Below are 12800 nucleotides of genomic sequence, written 5' to 3'. Positions count from 1 at the left end.
CCTCCTTATAAGCAAACAAGGGGAGAGGAGATAAGCAATTAATATGTAAATATTTATTTGTTCCCCTAATAATTAATTTTTGACCTTTTTGGGCCTCCTCCTCTTAATGTAAGATTACAATTCGTGTAAGCTAGCTACCTATGCAGGTCTGATCCGAGTTTTCTATCCCTGATTGGGATTCCAAGTTTTATGGTCTCTGAGATAATTCTCCATATACTAGTGAAACTTTTATTTGGAATTTTACTCATTTTTTGATACTTTATTGTGATAAAAAATCAATCAGGGATAAATTGAACTAGCTACTACAATCTCTATTTGGCGCCATAACATGAGTATGTGATCTTTTAAAGAAAGTAAATAAAAATGGATGGCAGACTTTTACATTGTTCATGATGGTGAATAAAAAAATTAGAACCTTAGCGAGAAAATTGGAAACTAGAATCTTCGTCTTCATTCAATTGATATGCATATTTCACACCTTCCTTCAAAATTTACAAGGGTGGTACCAAATTCTTTTCAAAAGCTTTTTTTATTTAGTCATCATTATCATTTCAGAACAATAAAGTCTTGAATGATTGTTCTTTAGTAGTTTTTAAACATGTTTTTAATTCAAATACGTTATATCGAATTCATCTAGGTCCATCTGCCAGCTTTTCTTTCCATTCTTTTTTTTTTTTTTGAATAGAGTCCACCAAATCCCTCATGTTGCAGTGAAAAGCTCAAATTTGTATAAGATCTTGATGATACCACACAATTGGAACAACACATTTTTTTTAAGAACATTCAAAATTTTCTTTTATACTTTTTGAGTTTTAAGCCTAAAAATGTACTCAACATGTTCTTATTTTCACCCTTTTGGAGTAATTTTGTCCATTTTCTTAAGAATCCGGATGATTCAGAGTCCACGAAGCCTTAAATATTCTTAACTTGTTCTTAATATTTTGGCTATTTGGCCTTATGCTCCTACATAGTTTGTTCTTATAATGAAAAACGTGAATAAGATCTTGATGTACCACACACAATTAGAACAATGCAAAGTTACATTTGCTCGTCAAAAATGTGAACATTTGCATAAGACATACCAACTGTACTAGAATCATGTGAGCAAAGTTTGTTCAATTTTTTTGAAGATTTTTTAATATCTTTGTATCAAAGATCATTTTGTGTGCCTAATCATTGTGTCCTGTTAGTCAAATATTATACGAGTTCCCCCTACCACCATGAATAGATTGTTACTTCAACAATCAAAAGCAAAATCATCGATCTTACACGAGTGTATTTGTACTTCAGACTAAAATTTTGACAAACAAATATTAGTAACCTCAACTTTATATAAAAAGTTTAGCAAATATGAAAATATACATAAAAAATTCAAGTGTTTCCTAGAATTACAATTATTTTTTAATACTATGTACACTCTTCTTTTCCCCTCCTTGTAAATATAACCGTTATTTAGGGTCAGCTTGGTAAAAATCAATAATTGCTAAGTTGATGTTTGAGATCCTATTAATTTGTTGGATAGTGGTCAAATTTACATTTCAGTTAGGTTTTTCCATTATGTCCATATAAGGATAAAAAGAACATGAGTCATGGCATTCAATGATTCAACGATCTGAGCAATTTTTTAATTTTTATAAACCTTAAATTTTCCAAGATGGCAAAATATTCTTGGGAAATTTTTAGAAAATTTTCTTTCCATACTAGCATTGTGTTTGCAAGAAGAAAAACATGTTTGTAATAGAGTTGACCCTTCCTTATTCGATCTTCAAGGGTCCAAAATTTCTCAACGAATTAAAGAAAGGGAAGGATTCGAATTACAGTGATTGATTTAAACCACTCCCCAGCTGAGGGGACCAATGTTTTAAAATTACAGAAACATTCGAATTAGAGAGAGTTTGTTGTATTCTGTTTATGATATTTCTATCATATACTGTACACGTTTTGTTTTTTATAAGAACAAATTATTTATATAACAACATAAGGCTCAAAAACACCCAATTTCTTAGAAAAATGGACAAAAATACACAAAAAATTGGAGAAAATAAGAACATGTTAAGAATATTCTAGGCTTAAAACTCAAAAATTTAGGAATATCCTAAAGCTTCAAAAAATTTGGATGTTCTTATAAAAAAACGTGTATTTCAAAATAAAAAAATCATCGTTATCATCATCATCATTGTTAAAAGAAAAGGAAATTTTGTTACACTCTTTTTACCTACTTGAACTTTGAGAGTTCAGAAAAAGAAAGAAAAAAAAATTAAAGAAATTTCGATACTGCAGAGTATCATCATCACATCATGCACTGGCGGTCTTATCTAATTTCACAAGAAATTTAGATAGATATAATGTTGATGATAGGTTATAAAAAGAAAGCGAAAAAATATGATATGAGATTTTATATTGCTCTCTGTATCATCATCAAATTTCTTTCGTTTTTATTTTTCTGACACTTGTCTTTTTTAACACTTTCACTTGTCAATCAAAGTATCAATCACATACACAAACAAAGAAAATAAAATTGCACCAAGATTTTCTTTCCTTGAATGCTTCACTTGCAATTGATAGCCTAATACCCTCCTTTGAAGTTTATCTTATGCTTTTGAATGAAATTTTGATTTGTGTACAATACTTACTTATTTTCCATAAGAATATTAGGCTCTCGCTGAGTCAGCTCATTTAAGTATAACTTATTGATACACTTTTTTTCATAAGACCCAGTAAATATTTTGGGACTTATCCCCTTTTTATTAATCTGGGCCTTACTTTTCTCAAACTCCTACAGTTTCAGGGATATTCACGTTCTAAACACAGCTGTTAATGTATTTTAACATGTTCTTATTTTCACCATTTTGTAAGTATTTTGTCTATTTTCATAAGAAATTGGGTGTCCGCAAAGCCTTAAAGTATTCTTAACTTGTTCTCAAAACTTCGGCTATTGACATGTTCTTATATAGTTTGTTCTTATGAAATAAACATGTATTATTTTTGTTTTTGTTACTTATCTTTAATTTTTTTTGCTTTTCATCGACCGTTAACCGCGCCCTCTTTTAGCTTCATGATTGATCGAGTGAGTGAGTGATAGAGTGCTAACGACTTGATTGATTTCCGTGTATTTTCATGTTGTTTTTTCTCCTCTACCCTGCTGTTCCTTTGATATTGATATGTTTGGGTAACGACACAACCATAAGTATGGGGTCCCTTTCTCTCATCACTCAAATGGATTAATTCCCTGACTTGCATCCCCACTTCAAAAGAATGATTTAATACGTTATACACGTTTTTTAAAAGAACAAACTATATAAGAACATAATGCCTTGATAGCCAAAATCTTAAGAACAAGCTAAAAACATTTAGAGGCTTTGCAGACCCTAAAACACCTATTTTTCTAAGGAAAATGGACAAAAATACTCACAAAATGGTGTGAAAGAGAACATTTTAAGAACATTTTTTGGCTTAAAACTCCAAAAGTAAATAAAGGCTCCAAAAACTTTCGATGTTCTTATGAAATAAAACCGTGTGTATCTTTTGAGTAACATCGTAAAAAGATTAAGTGATGTTTTCTATTTAAGGTGCTCTACTCAGGAATATCTTGACAACTCTTCCAAATACTCGCCATATGTTATTTTCTAAATAGTGATAAATGTTATTGCATTTGAGGTTAAAATTTTTGAGAAAGAACTTAAATCGAATTCCACTCGCTTTGTGTATGCTACAGCCGTGAAAACGGTGAAAACCAGTCCCAAAGGAATTAGTGTTATTATGCTAAAATAGTTTCCACACGGTAGCAAAATAGAGTGCAAAGTGAATTGACTTAAAATTGATCTTTTTGTCCCAATTTGCTACACACGCTACCTTTCCCCGCTTATTTCTGATGGATAAGTTTACTAAGGTTATATTTGTTGATGGATTGATTCTATGTTTGCCGAGGAATCTCTTCGTATTTCTATTATTAAAAGTTTCAAAACAAGCAAGCTAGGGCACATTTATTTTTCTCCTTATTTACTGACAAATAACTTGGTATTTATATAGAAACAGCTCAGGTATAATGTCTAAAGTAGTCTTAGGAACTCCGGTATTATAGTTAAACTTATTCAATTGTATCTTTTTTTAAATAATATGCCAAATATTTAATGTTTTATTGTCATGACAACCCTGATTTCATACATACACGTCCATCCATAATTTCATACATACATATCCATCCATAATTTTTGATGCCTTCCTATGTTCTAAACTATACTTTTTGAGATTTAAGCCCAAAAAATATTCATAACATGTTCTTATTTTCACCATTTTGTGAGTGTTTTAGTTAATTCCCCTAAGAAATCGGGTGTTTGAGAGTCCACAAAGCCTTCAAATGTTCTTAACTTGTTCTTAATATTATGACCATAGAAGCCTTATGTTCTTATAAAGTTCGTTCTTATAAAAAACGTATAACAGCATACTTCATGACACCCCTGTGTCACAGACCCGCTTGGACTCCAGCCCTACTGGAAAATTTGGCCTAAATTTTTCCCCAGTGGACAAAATACCCTACAATTGCGGCCCCACTGGGAAATTGACTTTTATCCCCATTTGAAATTCAATGCAAAAAATTGCACTCCAAAACTATTCCACTGGATATTTTAAGCTTGGAACAATAGAATTTCTAACCCCATTCTGGGAAAAAGTCACACCGGGGCTGTGAGACAGGGGTGTTTAATGGTCTGATATCGAACTGACCTTCCAAAAAAAATCTTAATTGATATTTGTTATCACCATTAGACAAAAAATGTATTTCATCACTATTAGAGATTAACATGTGATTTCTAAGTGATGATCTAAAGACAGTTCGCAACTGCACCAATTTATAACAGCTTTGCCATTCCATCTTATCAAAACAATATTTTCTATAATTTGCATTCCTGCTCAAAGTCCTCAAAAGGTCCTAAAAGGAATTTGATCGGAAATATGTTTAAAGTTTATTGTCATTTTTCTATCCTTACAAATCCACTTCAAAGTACTGTAAATCGTAAACTTGCTCTAATTTTTTTAAAGCTTTTACGTACTATTTCAAAGCCCCGAAAAGCAATCAAATTCGTATCCTTGTATACCTTATCGGCCCTTTTTACACCGGCCCTTATTGGCGTTATATTGGGCTCGTGGCGTAATAAGGAACGGCGTTAAAAGGGCCGATAAGGTACGATAGGAATAAATTTATCGAGTTTTGAAGAACTCCGAGTTCAATAACGAATTTTTCTCCGGAAAATAGTTCACTCTAGTCCCTCCATTACATAATCTACGACCATTACCGTATTAGATCAATTTTGAGATAGAAAACGAGCCAGATGCCACAAAAGAAAAATAATTATGAAAACAAACCTAGACTAAATTTTAAGCAAATAAAGGGCTGAAGTACACTTTTTTTCTTATAAGAACAATTTTATAGGCAAAAAATGCTAAAAAAAATCTTTTTAGAATAATATTAAGTCTGGCTTGCTGAATTTTGACTTTAATTTTTTATAAGAACATCCAAAATATTTGAAGCCTGTTGAATGAATGAATGTTCTTAACTTTTTGAGATTTAAGCCTAAAAATGTTGTTAAGATGTTCTTAATTTTACCATTTTGTGAGTATTATTGTGTAATTTCGTAAAGAAATCAGTGTTCTAGATTCTACCAAGCCTTAAAATGCTCTTAACTTTTTTTAACATTTTGGCTATTGAAGCCTTATGTTCTTATACAGTTTGTTCTTGTAAAAAACAACGTGTATGAAAGATCATGTATAAAGAATATGATATCCCAATTTTTCCCTGAAAATAAGAACAATTTGAGGCTTAAAAGTGCGAAACACTTGTGCTCGGGGGACAGTCCTGTTAAAAAGTGTACTCGGCAAAGTACACCTAAGGTTAAAATCATCTCATGTCTCTCTAAATTATTTCTCGGATACATGCAAAATGTCCACTTCGCATCGACCCTCGAGTTGATAGCAACTTTCCCCACTAAATTCTCTGCTTTCTATGATAACAGCGTGAATTAATGTTCGATGTCTACGCTTACTACCCTTTTGTTTATAAGAACATCCAAAATTTTTGAAGCTTTCGGATGTTCTTTACTTTTTGATTTCAAGCCTAAAAATTTTCTTAATTTCACCAATTTGTGAGCATTTTTATGCGATTTCCCAAGAAATTGGGTATTTTAGAGTCCATAAAGCCTTAAAACGTTCTTGATGGTTCAGGATGGTTTGGCCATCTTGCTCTTGATGGTTTGGCCATCGAAGCCTTGTGTTCTTATACGGTTTGTTCTTATAAAAAAATGTGTAGTTAGAGAAGAGCGTCCAGCTCAGACGTCAGCCAGCTCTGATTTTGCACGCTAAATTCTGTACTTACTTGTGACCTGTTGTCAATGTTTGAACTATCTCTATAATTCTTCAATATTTGTTTTTGTTACTAAAATGATAAAATTAAAAATAAATAATCACCACAGATCGATTTTGATTTCCATAAACTATAATATTTAGCGAGATTGTTAATAATGTATGATAGTAATAATAAGAACAGTATAAGAACAACTCCGATTAAGGCATTTTAAGCAAATTCAAAATATGATTGTTAAATTGGTAAATGGAGGGTACAAAGTATATAGTATGAAGTGAAAATCAGCAAAAAAGGGTTTTGACTTCAACGAGCTACCTACTAGAGGCTATGTATGACCTTCGATGCTTAAAGATTTTAGGGGGAAATAACCAAAAATGAAGTTTCCAGCATCAAAGGATAAAAAGTTCTTTTTATTTCTTCTTAATTTTACATCTTTATTTTCTAAAACAAATTAGCAATTTCTTACAAAATTTATAGTGCTCCAGGGGGGAGGGGTCGGTAGTAAGAGGTATTTTACTACCCTGGCAGTAAAAGTTTTTGGGACAATTTTTCATGGAGACCACCTATTTTTTGGTTGCTTTTCGGACTGATTTTCCAAAAAAGCTAAAAAATGATTATTTCTGTGACACATTTTCACTTAGTGCAAAAATTAATGTTTTGCCCTTAGAATCAAAGTTTTTTTTATATTGACAAAAACTTTCGAGAATTTTTTGTTTGCAGCAAACAACTTTCCAACAGAAAATTTTTTCAAAATATAATTTTCAGATTTTTTCAAAAAAGTCATCCAAAAAATTAAAAGAATTACAAAAATAGCTAAAATTTGCTATACCACTTTTCACTACCCAGGTAGTAACATTTTTTCAACATTTAACACATAGATTACCACCCATTTTAGCACTTAACTACCCTGGGTAGTAAAAAAGTTTTTCGATTTTTCCAAAAGTTTTAAGTATTTTTTAAGTCTTTGATTTTCCCACAGGGTCGTTCTCATTACAAATTTCTATAGCTGAAGGGGAAATATCTAAGGGGTTGGTCAAAAGGTAAGTAAAGGGTACGGAAATGAGCTATTTTGGATCCTGGAAGTCTCCGTAAGGGCTGAAAAAAAATCAGAAAATTAAATCTCAGTCTCATCAAGGGTTGGTAAAATGGTTAAATTTCAACCCTCTGCCTCATGAAAGTTTGGTCAAATTAGTTTGATAAAGGTGTAAAATTCATAAAATTTCCCTATGCTAAGTATCCGAGGGTTGAAAGTCGGGGTAGCACATACACATCACAATCAGCTCGACACACCCTATTGCCTGTGAAATGATGTCAAACTTTTTGTCTCTGATAAATATGCCTGCATCCAAGTCGGAAAATGTAATCTAATGTGCCTCAGAGATATTTACTGACAAATAAATAAATAAAAGGAAGCGTTTTTCTTCCTTGTTTTTATTGTCAAAAGTGTTGACAATATTTGTGACCCAAGTGTTGACAAAACAATTATTTATTATTTACTTGGTGGGCCCTTAAAAATGTAAACTAAAGGTGTTTACAAAGCTTTGGAAAAAGTTGCAAAACCCGTAAGTCTTCTTACGAGGAAAGTAAGTTATAAATGCTTTTGGAATCGATATAAGATAATTTATTCCTTACTCCTTATTCCTTAGGCATCGCTTTTTTGAAGATTTTCCTGTGTCACTCTTTTATATTTTGATTTGTGACCTTTGACATTTTCTTTGAAAGACATACAGTCACTCATTTAATGCTTCGCGTATTCTTGTTTGTTTATGCTACCTCTATATAAATTGAAAAACAATTATTTGTATTCAAAAACTTTTCGTACTGACCTAGATAAATAAGCTGAGTCAGCAAGATTTTATTTTGTTGACGTTTTAAAGACTTCGAAACTACTTTCAATCAAGTTCCTTGTTTCGAGGCTCATGTAAAGCTTTTAATACTGAACTAACCATTTATTTTTCCAGGTTAGAGTCCTTAAATGTTCCTTGATTAGAGGGAAATTCGCGTTCAAATTCTACATTTCATGTTATAGTGAACCCTCGCTAATTTCGAACTTCTTTTATATTCGAATCTTTCTCTAATTTGAAATAATTCTTAGTTCCCGTCACGAGGAAACCCTCGTAAAATACTCTCTAGTTCGAATATTCTCTTATTCGAAGAAAAAATCTTTAGTCCCATAAAGATCGAATTAGAGAGAGTCAACTGTACTTTGATCTGTGCTGAGACAATAAAACGAAACTTGCCCTCCTTAAAAATCCATCTTGCTAGTTAAGATGCGTATTGGCACGTACAAGCTCCTATATTTTGACTGACATATCAGTAAAAGAGATTATCAAAGCGGTAAACGTAGGGTTTAGTAGTAGATATTCCGGATGTTTGTTTAAACAGTATCGGTCCTTTAATGTTTGTTTTCCGCCAAGAAATGTGCAGATGCCGCTCTACCGGTTGCATTTCTTATTCCTGATGTCATTTTCTATAGATCTTTTCATAAATTACGTTACGAACATCACTTACCTCGTTTTGAATTTATTGCCATGGTGATTAACTCCCAGCGGATTTTATTACAACTACTTCCTATTCATAAAAAAAATCATTTAATGTCTCAAGAGACATAATCACCATGGCAATTGTTTGAATACGAGGCAAGTGATGTTCGTGACGTAATTTATGAAAAGGTCAGTTGAAACGGTATAGACCAATGTTGTTATATGATCCAGTAACTTTTACGACCGCGAATTGTCATTCAGCTCTTTGATTAACGCAAATATGGTGCTGCTTTAAAATCCTTTAGTAACTGCTGTTACGCTAACTTTTAGGTTGACTTGAATTAGCTTAGAGCTAAATGTTTATGTGTCAACATAAAATAACAATCACAAACAAACAAACTCTGCGTAACTTTCAGTTATTCAGTTATGAGAATTGTTCTTTTTTGGGATAATATTTCAGTGAAAATTCAATCACGTAGGTGATGATTCCGACTTGACAATCCCCAAAAACGAGTGCTGGGGTTTAGGATTTTCCCTTTAATAACCGTGACGTAGTCTGGCGAAATTCTGTAATCTAAACCTTACAGATGTTGAAAATTTTCTGATCTTCAGAGTTTTAGCGTGTCGGAAGAAAATTTCCAACATCGAGTACCAGATAAGGATAATATAGGCTATTCCTCTCCAAGATTTAAAGGCGGAGTTGTTATATCTTACAGGATTGTGGTTAGGCTTAACGGTTACCAGCACTGCGTTTCTGTTGATTGTACATAAGCATGGTTTAATCACCTCATTGGACAGTGTTTTTCTTGAATGTCTTTTGTGCTGGTTGTCAAAGATGTCAGCATTCAAAGTCGATCTGTTTTGAACCGTGCCATAAGACAGTTTTACTTGCTCTTTGAAAATTCCCATTTTTTCTCACAATAAATTTGATACAAATGACTATAAAATCCATTGTTAAAAGTTGACACAAGGCTTTATTCCAACACCCCCTCCTCCCACCTGCCAAAGACCTGTTTTTGGACTTTGCTCAATCCCTTGCTCGTCCATAAAACAAAAATTAAAATTTATCTAAAAAGACTCTGTTTGTTCTGTTTGTGGAAGTCTGGCAAGGTCCGATGCTTTTGGATCGTGTATAACTTCTATCGGATATAATTGACTCCAGTATAACTCAGCAAATACTGCATACTTTGAATATATAATTTCCATCGGTATTTAAAGGGTTAATTTTATCCCCGTTACCTTCTATTTTTTGTACAGTGACGGCTTTCAAAATCTTGGACAACGGCGTGACAAAGTACACAAGGGATAAGCAGTGCTGCTGTTGTACTTGTTTGTTTGTAAGAAAGGGGTTACCCATTACCGTTGAATGTCCTGGTTGTATATACTTAACGGTCGGCATTTGATTTACAGGAAGTTCGCATGGTGAATTTTTCTCTTTGTTTTCGTTGTTGTTTGTTATAAGAAGGGGGTTATCCAGCGTGCGGTTACCCTAACCGCATCAAAGCAAATAGAAATTCCTTTACACTGTGTGTGCCATGGCCATTCGATTGGGATCGGTAACCCCACCTATGGGGTGGACTTTTTTGTTTGCTATTCGCACTGTCTACTATAAGGAAAACTTGCTCAAGTTCCGCTGGAGAAATTTACCAACCTGTAAAGAGTTTCACAGTACCTTAAAGTGAAATGTACCTTTTCGTCACTTCCATGTGAATTTTGACTTATCTTCACCCATACGCTTAAGCACCCAAGCGAAAGTAAAAAAAAATTGTTTTTCCAGGGGAGGAGTAGACTATTTATAGAAGCCATAATGATAAATTAGCCCGTAGACTTTTAGGGGCTAAACTTCCGCGATAAATTATCTACCGTATTACACGAAAATAAGTAGACATGTAATTAACACGAATTAAGAAATTTCGTGTTAATTCAAACCAGCCGTGGTGTCCTTGAAAAAGCAAATAAAATTCGTGTTAATTTTTTGCGTGTTAATTTCAAGGCCGTTAAATACTTACCTTGTAATATTTGTGTAATAAGGTATTATCCGGCTCGCAAACACATCAATAAATTTCAAGAGCACGTATTTCAATTGGTCTCGTTGCCAACAAACTGTGACTCAGGCCCCACTACAAAAGAGGCTGTTGGTCGAGAGAATCCCTTAATGAGTAAACCTTTTGCGAATCATTATCCCCCCGGGCCCGGTCATTATCTCGAATATTTCTCATTTCTTATATGCAATTTCAAGGAGTTTTTGTTTTCAATTTTTTTCTTGATGTAAAGCTCTAGTATATTGCGTAATACCAACTTTCAGAAGCGGTTTTCAGTAACGAGGATTTTCAGATAATCTTTTTCAGATGAATTATTCCTTTTTGGGGAAAAAGGCTGGGGATAATTTGGTCGCTGATTTCATGGTAACCCATTTCCTCAATTATCAGAAATCATTGCATTTGTTTTGGTGGTTAAAACGAAAAGTATTTTTCGGGCTGTATTACACATCCTCTAGCAAGGAGCTACCCAAGTAAAATATACATTCTACGATCAAATCTTTCTTTAATTCGGACACGAACCAGTTTGAAGTGGAAAGGACTTAGAGGCAAAAATACAACTCTTAAATTACTTTTTGACTTTGACCTGACAGTGAAGAGACATTCTTACGTCCTAACTAACGGATTCCGCTTTTCGTCATCGTTTGTTTAAAAGAGTCAGTCACGGGACTTCATTACTCGTTTATCCCATATGCAAATTCTTGTTCGCGGGAATGTTTTTGATTCAGATATTCGGTCATGAGCCTTTTAAGAGATTTCGTAGACTATCTGGCGCTAAACAAGTCTCCTCAGGAACACAACAAAAGTAAATAAAAGTCATTGTTTGAATGCTAACAACTGCGCAAGAAAAGATTTGAAACTTTAAGCCTTATGTTGATCTGTTGGGACAAGCTGGAGTTTTTACAAGCTCTTATTTGATTTGGTTGGTCGTTAACCTGTAATAAAACAATTTTTGTTACTTTTTCTAAAGAACGCGTCATCTCTGTTACTTTTAATGACCGATTAGTGAAGTATCTTATAAAAACTCCAGAACATCCCGATCTGTTTATGCTAATTCTTTGTTACTCGTTTTGTGTACTATAGGATCTGCATTATGAAAAATATGGTTTTAAGAATTTGATTCCATCTTCAAAAGCATTTTTCAACTGTGCCACTGGATGAAAAGCTTTGTTTTTATATCCTTTAAGAGACCTTTTATCACAAAATCTGAAGGAGGACAGCTCCCCCAGGGTATATCCCGTGAGCGTCTTTGTTTCAAATTTACTACTTTGACTTTGACTTTGACCTGTAAGATAATTTTTTTACTTTGTAACGAAGTTTAACAGACAAAAGCTTATGACCGATGGAAAGCTGAGGTGGGTGGCAGCTTACAAAAGAAAAATTCAAAAATTTCTCTGTCCGACCAAAATACGAATACAATTCTTTGAACTTGACCAAAAATAAGTCTTAAGCTCAAACTGGGTGGCTTCACCCATCTTAACATCTTAACACCCCATCTCGGATAAATCTGTCATCGGTCTGAAAAGGGTTAAAACAGGTTTTTGGCCTTAAAATAATCCTTCTACTGCAAAGTCCTGCGAAATATAATTTTTCTAGTAAGTCAATCGAAAATCCCAGTAAAACTTTTCCAAACTTTTCATTGCAGAGCGTTTTGGCATGAAGAGAATCATTAAAACTGAGAACTGAAAACTGAGCATAGTCGTATTACCGCTTTATTTGCACAGATTTTTAATTTGATGGGCTGTATGTAATAAAAATATAACAGAAAAGTCAATTTTTCGAGAGTATTTATTTTTGTCTGTATAAGGAAGGTACTTTTGTCAACTCTCAAGTGTCAATATTTTGAAAATCAAAACTCTTCCAATACTCGAGAAGGAAATAAATAATCGAATATTTTTTTGTTGTTGAAATAACTGACCTCAC

Source organism: Clytia hemisphaerica, unplaced genomic scaffold, assembly GCF_902728285.1.
Source record: "Clytia hemisphaerica strain Z4C2 unplaced genomic scaffold, Clytia hemisphaerica genome assembly, whole genome shotgun sequence".
Taxonomy (NCBI): Eukaryota; Metazoa; Cnidaria; class Hydrozoa; order Leptothecata; family Clytiidae; genus Clytia; species Clytia hemisphaerica.
This window is presented reverse-complemented; position numbering follows the sequence as displayed.